At 47.6% G+C, this 12,301-nt stretch overlaps 1 long non-coding RNA gene across 1 annotated transcript; it reads right to left on the reverse strand.

Moving 5' to 3' along the window:
• Nucleotides 1-947: 947 nt before the first annotated feature.
• On the reverse strand, nt 948-9,868 carry LOC124524144 (uncharacterized). The gene is made up of 4 exons (XR_006965162.1): nt 9,756-9,868; nt 8,638-8,819; nt 6,443-6,543; nt 948-2,541 (listed from the first exon to the last, which is right to left on the reverse strand). It is a non-coding gene; the product is annotated as an uncharacterized LOC124524144 (long non-coding RNA).
• Nucleotides 9,869-12,301: the final 2,433 nt, after the last annotated feature.

Below are 12,301 nucleotides of genomic sequence, written 5' to 3' on the forward strand. Positions count from 1 at the left end.
ACAGCTTGGAGTTCCCTGCCTTGATCTTGAATGGCCTTGCCCCTGCCTGCTGGTAAATGGCCTTCTGGGGAGGAAATAATCCCTGATCTGTAGCATGTGTGGCTTTTCTGGTGTAAATACTCCCACCACAGCCAACTTCAAACTTATATGATGTCATTAAACGTGGAGTTGAGAAGAGGTAGGCAGTGGCCACAATTAGACAGTATTTTCACCAGACGTATGCAATAGACCTGAAAAAAAAAACTCAAGGGCATAGATAATAGTAAAATGTAGTAAAATAATTAGGGAGTGATACATTTTTAGTATTTATTGCCGTTTTTGTGATTTATTCAATCATAAACTTGCATCATTTACTTTTTAATAATTGTAATAATTAAAATAATGTTAATTATTTGCTATTTAATAATTTATGATCGTGTGTAACAGCCAGCTAGCAAGATGCCTGAACATTTAATGATTGGTCCTCGTGAGCCCATTCAAACCAGCTCCACGGCCCCACTGACTCCTTTCCCAGAGACCCCTCCTCTTCACCAACATCTGGCCAATGCTTATTCTTCCTTTAAGAGTCAGCCCTGCTCATGCTGGGAATGTACCGCTCTTCTGTCTCCATCATTGTTCTTACCACATGGCATGGCAATGATCTGTCTATACACCTCTCTCTTCTCCTATTCCATGAGCTTCTTCTTCTTTATTTTTTAAGATTTTATTTTTAAGTAATCTCTACACCCAACGTGGGGCTCAAACTCACAACCCCAAGATCAAGAGTCACATGTTCTTCCAACTGAGCCAGCCAGGTGCCCCCCTCTTCCATGAGCTACTTGAGGGCAGAGGCTATGTTCCATTCATCTTTATAATCCCAGTACAGTGCCAGGTACACAGCAGATACTCCAGGAATTATTATTTAAAAAATTGTTGATGCCTTTGCTCTTGGCCCCATCCCTCCCTCACCCATCTCCCTTCCATTCACTCTGGGAAGGGCTATGGACTGCATTATGGAACAGGGAGCCAGGTCTCAATGAAAACAATGCTTGTTGATTGGCTTAACTGACCAACTGGACCAGAGCATTTATAGCTGTGAATAATTTATTCATATATTCAAGGTAGGAAAGGGTGTGCTCTCCCAGCTAGTCCCCAGACAGGGGGTCCCCCACGGCCATGAGTGTCATGGTTCATGTTGACAGCATATAGGATGTAAATTCATCACTCGTGGGAAAGTGATCATTTAAAACAGTTGTACATTTGATGTCCTTCAGCCTTTACGCTCAGAACTAGTCTGTTTTACTGAATGAGCTGAACATTCTAAATCATCATTCTGACTGACAGAAAATCAGAGCCGTCCACCAGGAAGTGTCGTTATCTGTTGGACTGGACAGAACAGTGAGTAAGCATCTATTACATAACAGGTGTATTAGCAATGGGAATGGATCAATGGAAAAGGAATCTATAAATGTACTGATGAAACTGGTGATATTTTTCCAATTTTTCAAGTGAGTGCTTGTTATTTAAGGACACAGACCCTAATTTCTCAGCATTTTTGAGTCACTCACATTTTTTTTGATTGACCACGTAGGCTGTTATCTTAGGGTTCCTAACTTACCACCCATCTGCAGAACGTAGCTCCAGCCTCACAGAGGCTCTAGAATTGTTATTTGATGCTTCACTAGTATGATTTGTTTATATAACTGAATCTTTTTGTTTTCTACGAAGATTCAACAGTTCCATTAAGCAACAGCAAAAGCAGTAGTCATTGCTTCAGAACAGACTTCAATGTTAGCAAGATTTATATTTCACAAATAAATATTTAAAAGCAAATCATAACAGAGTGAAAACCAACTATCACACATACCCAAACTACGCCAGCTAGTCTGGGCCCGTGTCTCATAAGAATTAAATGTTTATAAAACCTGTGTCAATTTTACTCCGTCCCCCAAGGAAAGCTTGGTGTCTTTAAGATTCTGTCTATACACATATATCAGTCTGAAAAGCAAAATCAAAAGACTGAGGTCACATGAATTTAAATTGAATGATCTCAGCCTTTTGGTTTTAATTTCTGAATTTAATTTGAATTCGCGTAAGTAGAATTTGAAAGAACTTATTTTTGACTGGATTCAACCTGAAAATACTGACATTTCTTAAAAATCTCCTTTTACAGGGAAACATCATTTCTTGCCTCTAATGGGTACAAATCTGTGTATACCCTGCACACACAGCCATTCTTTGTTACAGTGGATAATGGGTCACATCTGAGATGAATAGATGTCTCCCAAGAGTCTAAGATTCACGAGCCGAGGTGTGGTGTGGGTGACAGGGATAAAGCTGTTCTCAGTAGATGTTTCAAAAAAAGAGCTGTGCCTTTCAATTAGTCTGAAAGCCAAATTATCCCCACTGGAGAAGGACAGAAAGGCATGAACAGACTCTTCCCACGTCTTTGAAAACATCAACATCTTTGGAGAACTGACTGTTCATTCTTGACAATTCTGGACTAGAGATGATTCCATGGCACGACTGGGGCTCTTGAACAGGGAAGCCAGGGACCTAATTCTGTAAGAAAAACCTAGACATGGTCTACAGAGTCAATACCCAACTGTCAAGGCAACAAACGAAGGAAAAGAAGAAAAAAGAAAAGGACTTTTTCACTCAGACAAGAACCACAGGAGTAATTAACCTGAAAGATGGAAAGAGCAAATGACCTTTGGTGAGGAATCTTTTCTGAACATTTCAAGCAGGATTTGACTGCTTTATGATACTTCAGATGGCACAGAAGATACTCTACTGTGAATGAGAAATACCCCCTTTAAAATGAGCAAAGCCTTAAATTAGTCCACACGACAGTGTCTCTGGCCAGGTGGAATATTTCAACCCTGCACTTCCTGGCCTGTACCCTTTAGAGCAATTGCATTTCATAAATTTCGGGAACGTGCCTGGAGCAGATGGTTGAGACACGGGAACAGTCATAAATCTGGGGCTCAATGGCTTCTAGCTCCCAAATTCAAGGTGCTCAAGTGCTGATCTTGGCACAACTGGAAGTCATGCCACAGAGTAGTCTTCCATAGGTGGAAAGTCGGTATCTTATATTTATTTCTTGTTGCTATCCTTGAAAAGCAGCAGCATATAGGAATGTTAGAAGAACTTCCCTTTTTCAGTGCACCATAAAAAGCTAGATGGAAGCTCTTTCCAAGGCAAGGATAATTAGGTTGAAATGTTCTACATTTTGTGGCCAATGTCGAATTCCTCCTGAGCAAATATACGTGAGCACAGGGAGATGATATTGACGGTACATCTTTGGGAAGAAACTGAGATGGAGTGAGGGCGTCTGGGTGGCTCAGTCGGTTAAGTGTCCAACTTCAGCTCCGGTCATGAACTCATGGTCTGTGAGTTCGAGCCCCGCGTCGGGCTCTGTGCTGACAGCTTGGAGCCTGAAGCCTGCCTCAGATTCTGTGTCTCACTCTCTCTCTCTGCCCCTCCCCTGCTCATGCTGTCTCCCTCTGTCTCTCTAAATAAATAAATAAATATTTAAAAAATTAAAAAAAAAGAAACTGAGATGGAGTGAACGAAAACCTTCTATGAATAGTTATCTTCTGAGCAGTTTGCTTGCAGCCCAAATCAAAAGTTTTTCCAGAACTTTCCCCCATTTACAAAAGTAATATATGTTCATTCTAGATTTTTGGAAGTTCAGACAAACATATGGAAGAAAATTCCCTTTGCTTTTCCCACGTGTATATGCAAAAACACATCCTTTGCCCTGTATTACATTTTGTGGATTAGGCCTAAATAAAGATAGTACTCTTCTTAGAGATTGGTTTTGAAATGAATAGGAGGGACATGAAAGAAGGAGTGGAGGTAGACCATACCACCTCACTACATTCTCAACCCCATTTTGGGGGGGAAAGAATGGAGAGCCCCTGTATTCCTACATGGATTAACATGGCATAGGATAAGCTTCCCGTGAAATATGCATAATTACTACCTCATTCAAAGTACTTTGAATGTCTGCAAACGTTTGCTGGGTCACTTGGTTAATCTTCTGAAGAGGCACCCATTCTACTTAAGGACAATGAGTGAAGAAGAACATCTCGAGCAGGGCACGGACCTTTCATATTCAGTCCTTCCAATAAGCGATGTTCCAGAGACCTCCCAGCATTGGGTCAATGACGTCCTTTCAGGAGATGTTGGACTACCCTCGTGGGAGTCATCAGATCATTTCCTTCATGTGTAAGTCATTCCACAGTACCACAGAGCGACTGGCCACACACTGGCCAAGAAAACATGCTTCTGGTCAAGGGGCTGAGGGAAATGTATTGCCCACTAGACTGCTCATGGCTTCCTGAAAAGTGTTTGAGATGAAAGGATAAGTCTAGGGTTCCTTGGGTTTGTCCAAGCACTTAGTTATTTATACCCTGCTTCTTTTTTTTTTTTTATTTATTAAAAAAAAATTTTTTTTTCAACGTTTATTTATTTTTGGGACAGAGAGAGACAGAGCATGAACGGGGGAGGGGCAGAGAGAGAGGGAGACACAGAATCGGAAACAGGCTCCAGGCTCTGAGCCGTCAGCCCAGAGCCCGACGCGGGGCTCGAACTCACGGACCGCGAGATCGTGACCTGGCTGAAGTCGGACGCTTAACCGACTGCGCCACCCAGGCGCCCCTACCCTGCTTCTTTTGAATAAAAACACCCATCACAGACTTGTGGACTATGGCCACCCAAACTGTTCTCAGACCTTGGATTGGGTCCCTGAATCTCATATAAACATTTTTCTTTGGTTATGTAATTGAAGCTGCCTGATCGTGTGTCAGGAACCCTAGAGCGCAAGGACTGTGGGTTTGCTAGATCTTCTTTGTAACCGTGTTAAATGTTCATGAATCCTAGGATCAATAATAACAGATAGAACATACACCTTTTCCTGCCAACAGCAGGTATAAATCAGAGTTGTGATATCGGGGACCCACTCTCCAAGCCAGCCAGGATAAATGAGGCAGAGGCAAAACGAGAGCTCCCTAGGTCCTACCTTCTGTCCACTCTGCACAAGCGATGTGTCTGCCCCCAGTCTGTTGGTGTGGATCTGGCTGTCATCTCTCTGTCTGGCCCCCCCTGGATGGGTGTTCTTTTTGGACACACACTTTGGTCACGTGGCTTTGACCAAAGCCTTCCTCCAGCACCACCTTTGCTCCATCTCTCCTGGGTCAGGCACCACAACATTGGGATGGCATCATCCCTTCACTACAGAGAGGTCATCTAAACAGGAGGAAAGAGCCTCTAACTCCATATCTCTAGATAGAGTATGAAGAGTAGGCTTCCCTTTGACCCTCTGCTGTCTTCCCCATTGACTCAGCCCCTAGCCCAGGCAATTGGCTTGTTCTTCATGAAGGTTGGAATTCTAGGGCCTATGGTTCCAACCTTTGCTTTCTCCCCCAGATTGCTGGGAAGGTTAGTAGCGTGGTTATGTTTCAAATTCAGAAATCTGGAGTCTGGACTGCTCCCAACATGATGGCAGAGCTGTATGATTAAAAAAAAAAAAAAATGTTGGGCAAGGAGTTCAGCAGCCGGAGTGCCAGTATTGTCTTTGCCAAATTTCACTGAACCTGACCAACACTGAGTGTAACTGCTTGGTCAAGTGGGCACTCGACGACCCTGCCTAAATCACAGGGTGATTGTCACTATCAGGTGAAAGACCAGATGTGGGAGTGGCAAGGGGAAATACAGCCTTGGGGAAACCTGATACAGGTTCTGAAGCCTGACAACAAGAGGACGTGAGCTCCCCAGAACTGGAGGAATTCAAGCAGAGACCAGTCGACTAGGTGCCCAGGATAATGAAGGCGAAAGACTAGACTAAGTGCCTATAGTCTTTCATTGGTTTCCAAAGATTGTGATTTTCCTGACTTTTCCAAAGAGGGTGATTCTTGGCACTGACCTAGAGTCCTCATATAGACTGCATCCTGTGGTCTTGATTGGAGTCTGGTACCCTGGGTCGCTGAGTCCCAGCTCCCTGAGCACAGGGCACTTCTCTTATCCATCTTCTTCTCCTAGCCCCTGTTCCTGAACTCCTGGCGGACGTTCCAGAGCGTTTCCTAAATGGGTGATGGCTCCTCTGATCTCAGTTACGAGCCTACATCCTGTCTCAAATCCAAACCGGCTGGACCAAGTTACAAAACTTTTCGGGAAAGGAGAGGCATCCCCATGATACTGACAATGGACGCAGTTTGAATCACAATTTTACCGTCCAGGTGTTTCCATGTAAGAGAATGCAGATTCAAGGCATTCACATTTGGACTGTGAGTTAGAGTTGAGAACTCTGGCCTTGCTGTTCCAAGCCTGTGGGAGTCACATAGGGGAGCAGGACAGATGGAAAGACAGACAGGAGACAGCCAGCCAGCCAGAGAGACAGAGAGGTGTCCAGCAAAGCAGCCAGTGACAGTGGAGCCCCCAGGTAGCTCCCAGGCCTTACCTTGGCAATTTCCCTGGTTTCTAGGTAGCCTGACGAACCAGACAGAAAAATATGGCCACTTCCATGAGGGGGTTGCCTCTTTGGAGACGCATTCTTCCAATCTGTAGCTCGTTTGACAAAGGAAATGCAGGGAATAACACACCCCAAACTGATTTTGTCGGTAAACATCACCCAACTGTTTTCTTATTAATTTACCTTGGCAGTATTTCTCCATTATATAATTATGTGGGTTTTTCAGACCCATATTTACTTCTATCCCACACACACCTTATGTTACCTCTTCTTTCTACTACCATATTGAGAGAAAGGACACACTTTTTTTAGTTCCTGCAGAACCTCAAATAACCTTGGTGGCAGATAAGGCAGACATCTACTCCAAAGCACTGGGTGGCTGCAGAGGGCAGGGGTGGGACCCGGGTTGGGGTAGGAGGAGCTCATGACAGGGGACGGGGTGGGGGGGGGGGGTGGCAGGGGAACCGGTAGCTCCTTTTCAGCAGGTGAGCAGTAAACAGGCATGTCCGGCCCACAGGAAATTCTGGAATCTCTAAAAGATATCTAGAAGAGCTAGAAAAAGCAAAGTGGCAGGTACTTATTATGAAAGAAGCAGGTTTTGACACAGGTCACCTTGCTTGTTAGGGAGGACTGGACAGTTCGGGCCAGCCTGGTACTCCTGTCAGGGAAAGAGGGGAAGTTGAAGCCTCTCCTGGGGGAAAAGGGGAGTATTAGAGATGAAATGGGGGAAATTCATCAATAGGAACCAAACAATTTGCCAATATCCTGCAGCTCAAATACAGCCGCGTCTTCAGACCTGAGCTGCCCCCAGAGGTGCTATCTTTGAATCTAACGTGTGGGTGGAAGAAAGATGTCCAGGAGATGCTCTCCTACCTGGATTCTGATTCATTTGGTTTGGGTAGGGCTCTAAGAGTGGTCCCGGACCAGCAGTAACAGTGTCACCAGTGAATTTGGTAGAAATGGAAGTTCTCAGGCTCCAGCCCAGATCTACGCAATCAGACCCCCAGCGACCTGTGTTTTAGCAAGCCCTCCCTGTGTGTCTGACGCCCACTGACGTTCGAGAACCACCGCACTGGAGATGTATGAGACTCGGGATGCTCTTTTCCTTAAACCATTTCTCTCAGAAATACCGTCCCTGCCTCCTGCAGCCAGGCTTGGAATGCTGGGGTCCCACCCCACCGTGGAGCAGGGCGGGCACGGACTGGCTGCCTCAGGGGCCTATTCACCTGGGAGCTTTGCAGGCAAGACAGTTTGGTGGCAGGTAGAAGTCAAGTGTCCTGGGAAAGACAGGCCTCCTAATTTGCACAAGGTCAGGGTTTAGTCCAACAGTGAAGCTCCTTGCTTGGTTCTGGGCTCTCCCCGTCCTTCCCAATCAATCACCCAATCCTCTAGTGGATCTCCCTGCAGAACTTACCTGAATCCATCTGGGCGTCTCCCGTCCGCCACCCCCACCCACCGTCTGGTGCCTCAGCCCTACACCTTAGGTTGCTACAGTGACCCCCCGCGGGCCTCCCTTGCTGCCCCCCAGCCCCATCACCCATCCTTCTCGACACCGTTTGGTACCTGTCCGTCCCTCCCCATTCCACTCCCCTTTCACTCATGCACACACGTGCCGCCTGCCTGCACACACACGTGCACATGCGTGCGGCACAAGAGCCTGCCAGCTACTTTATCGTGTGTGGGGTAAAGTCCACACTCCTCGGCCTGGTATCCACAGGCCTCCCCTGCTGGCCCCTCCCTACCGCCAACCTTATCTTTCACGAACCTTCATAAACCTTCCTCTCCGGCCAAACTGGTCTACTGGTAAAAACCCTGATAAGATAAGGAGGTAAAATTAGAGCCAGTGAACCCGGAACAGGCACAGGCAGCCACAAGGGTGTCGGGCTGGGATGGCTTCAGACGCGTCAAATGCTCAGGAGTCTGAATGGGTGTTCTCGGGCCCTCGAGTTAGACCATACCATGCTGAGATCCCATGGAGAATGGTACTAAGGGTTCAAGCCCTCCGTGGTGCACAGGTCCCTACCTCGGGATTTTGTTTGCTGTGTCTCTCGCACAAGGTCTGGCTTGAGCAATGACTTTGCGGTTATTTTGATAAACTGATATGTTTTTTAGAAAAATAGCCGAGTGCCGCGATTATGGGGACCCACCTCCATTTATTTCAGGTGCTCTTGCAGAAAGCTTACCGTTTACCTTCATAGCCCAAAGAACACTGTTGCCATCTGGTGGCTGCTACCTGAAACACAGGCGGGCGTTCATTCGCTCCAACATTTCGTGAACACCTACTGAGTGACAGGCAGGCTTCCTCCTTGCCACTGGAGATACACTGTTGAATCAGGTCCACCCTCTGTTCTGGAAAGGCTTCCACCTAGAGTATAGATATGCAGTCAGGCAACTTCAATGGAGAAAGCCTGGGATGGTATGGCAGGACATAAAAACGCAACTCATCATCACGGGTAGTCCTGGAAGGCTTCCTTGAGGAGGTGACATCCATTCTGCATTTTGGAAAGGCACAGGAAGGAGCCTGGCCTGTTAGGGGAGGGTGAGAATATAGAATGACACAAGGCCTGTCATAAGTCAGGTGGCACAGGTAAAAGGCAGGCAGGGACCTCAGTACACAGACCAGTACGAGGGGGAGGGAGCTGGGACCAGTAAAGGCAGGGCTTGACGGAATGCTCAAGGTACCAAAGTTGACTTCTATTGGCAGAGCAAATACTTCTGATTCTCATAGCCCAGTGGGGTGGGGGGAGTTGATTCAAGCAGCACCACATTCTAAGAGGATCTAGTTAAGTGGACCAGTCTAGTCTGGTTGGGTCCGGATGAGCATCATACAAGGCTCCAATGGCCCCAGGGAGCTGTGGGCAAGCTCCCGGCCACCACCTAGAGCAGAACCCCAGCTAGCAGCCGGTGCTACGGAAAGTGGGCTCAGCTGGGGAGAGAGCAGGGAAAACGGTCAGATAGCAGCACCCTATTACCTTAGAGACTGGTTGCTCTTTATCCTTGATCCTGAACTGACTACTGGGCTTAGGCTTTTGGGGGGCCTCAATAGCTCCACCTTCTACCCTGTTCTAGTAGCTGACTTCCTAGGCAGGAATCATTGGACGGAGAACATACCCAAGATGGGACCTCCCTGTGGCAGGAATGCCGTGTGTTTGCCAAACTTCCTTTCTTTTTTTCCTGGGCCCACTCCACCTCCAGCCTCTTCTGCGGGTAGGTGTGGCCGTGTCTGAATTCTGGCCAAGGATATGAAGGTGGGAGTGTTTACGCCACTCCCAGGCCCCACCTGTAAAAGCCTTCTGCTCACCTTTTCTTCTTTGCTTTTCCCCTGAGCCAGTAGTGGATGGCGGAGCCACAAAATTGAAGGAGGCTGAGTCCACCAAATCCACTGCGTGGAAGGCTGCCCACGGAACGCCTGCACTTGGACTGTTGGGTGAATGAGAAATAGAATTCTGTAGCGTTAAGCCCTCGAGATGTGGGGGCCCCTTGTTACAACACCTTTCCTATCCATTCTCTTTCCATTCCCGCCCCCACCAGGACGCAATCCTTATTTCTATGTTGCCGTTCTGGGGCCTGGGATTCTACCTCCCGCTCACGTATACACTTCCTTGAAGACAGCTGCTGCCAAAACTTCTGATTATCTTCTGCTTGGGGATCCCCATTATTAGGCCCCATGCATATGTCACAGTGCCCTCTCTACTCTGTGTAGGGACTTCATCGTGCTGACTTGACTGGAATACCATCGCACTGTGCTGTCACACTCTGGATTATGAATTCTGCTTTCTGGGCATGCAGTCTGTCTTCACAATGCCTGTTCCCTCTCCACTGATAGGAGGTGAAAAATGGCTGTTCTGGGCACTAGCTTGCCTGAAAACTCCAAGACTTGCCTTAAGGCAGTCAAGCCATCTGCTGACTCTCCACGTTCACAAGCAGAACCATGCCTAATCATCAACATGGAGCCACACTCAGCCACGCGGAGTGCCAGGAGAGATCGGATGACAATTTAGAAAGTGCTAACATCTGACAAGCTGAGATCATGGGCGACACAAATTGATAGAGAAGCTGAGATGTGAAGGAGGTAGGATGGGCCATGTCTGATTAGCAATATCGAGAGCAGCCCTAGAGTCAAGTGCGTCTCCCGCCTTCTGACGAGACACACAGTCAAGGTCTGAACGGTAGCACTGCCTCGGTGCCCCCACTGTGACTGGGGCACCTGGGCGATGGTGACATGTGGCTGTTAGACTGTCATCTGAGGAGCTCCACGCTCATTTTAATGATGAAGCCACATGGGATAGAGTTGGCCCAAATAGCATTATGTCACTTCCCTGCTTGAAGCCTTTTCTTCAATGGCTTCCCTTTCCTTTTGAAAGGAGATAGTATATTTTTCACAGGGCCCAGCAGATCTTGGGTATTCTGACCGCTAGCCATCCTCCTACGTCATCCAGCCTTACATTTCCCCTTGCTTGATGAATCCCAGTCGTGCTGGTCTATATGTTCTTCAGGCATACACAGCACAGGGCCAGGCACCTAGCACAAACTCGACAGACAAATGCTGATGAGTGAACGAGGGGCAGGGAGGCTCTTAGAAGACTCCCGCAGTCTAGTGAGAGATCACGGAGCGGTGAGTTGGGTGGGTCCCTCTCCAGACACAAGCTCCATGAGGTGGGAAGCCCGGCTTGTTTGCCATACCAGTGCAGTCTCATTTGCCTGATACTGATCAGATGCCGGCACGTTCACTGAGCCAATGAAATGAGGTGGAATGCACGAAAGAATGAACGGATAAAGGGAGTAGTGACCAGAATGAGCGTGACTTCACAGGTGGAAACAATAGGGCTTGGTGATTGATTGGATGTGGGGCTGGGGGACTGGGAGAGAAGGAAGGGTCAAGGATGAGCTCAAGTTTCTGACTTGGGAGCTGAGCGGAAGGTGGTATGATTTACTGACATGGGGAACGTGGCACGAGGTCGACGAGTTTAATGGAGGAAGGAGGAGGCTCTGACAATGAGTCTAGCTTTAGGCATTTCAAGCTGTTAGCATCTGTGGGATATCTATGAGAAGAGAACCACTGGGCAGCTGGATATATTAGCCTGAAATTCTGGAATGAGAATCGGGCTGGAGAGAATAGATTTGGGAGTGATCGGCTCACGGATGTTAATTAAAGCCGAGCGAGTATATGAGATGGCAATATGACGGGCGGTGCGGTCGCACAATGATATATAAAATATGGTCCCTGCCCTCACAACCAATACAACGTCAAGATGTGACATAGAACCCATCCGTGTCTCCATAGCAACCTCGAAGAGAGGAGAGAGTTCTGTCCTTATTGTGGGAGGGGAAACACAAACAGATGGCTGCTGTCCCCACGTCTCCCGATGCGGGAGGTGTTCTCACTTCACGTGGGTCCCCCATTAGTGACGCTTGGAAATTCTACTCTAGCCAGTGCAAATCTGCGTCTTCTCCCACGTCTCAACCGTGGGGCCAAAGAGATGACGGAGAAGGCTGAATCAGCCCTTTCCAAACCTCCTTGTCTCTGGTTCTGCCTCTCCACACCCACCGCTCCGCCAAAACCATTCTGGGGGTGGCCGTAATGACCCGAGCGCCAAATCCAAAGATGCCTCGGTAACCACCTCACTTGACCTTTCTGTAACATTCACACCATGGCCATTTCCTGCTCCTTACAGCCGTTCTCCTGTGGCTTTGGCGAAAACAATCCCAGACCGCACGCGCACGTGCTTACTATGTGTCAAGAGCTCTGCTGAGCAGCAAGGTGCTGAGCACAACAACCTTGTGAAGGGTGTACTGTTACCCCCACTTCACAGATGACAAACTGAGGTCTCAGAGAGGTTAAATAAC

Source organism: Lynx rufus, unplaced genomic scaffold, assembly GCF_022079265.1.
Source record: "Lynx rufus isolate CCGP_SWC_20201006 ecotype Redwood Valley unplaced genomic scaffold, mLynRuf1.p SCAF_4, whole genome shotgun sequence".
NCBI classification, from domain to species: domain Eukaryota; kingdom Metazoa; phylum Chordata; class Mammalia; order Carnivora; family Felidae; genus Lynx; species Lynx rufus.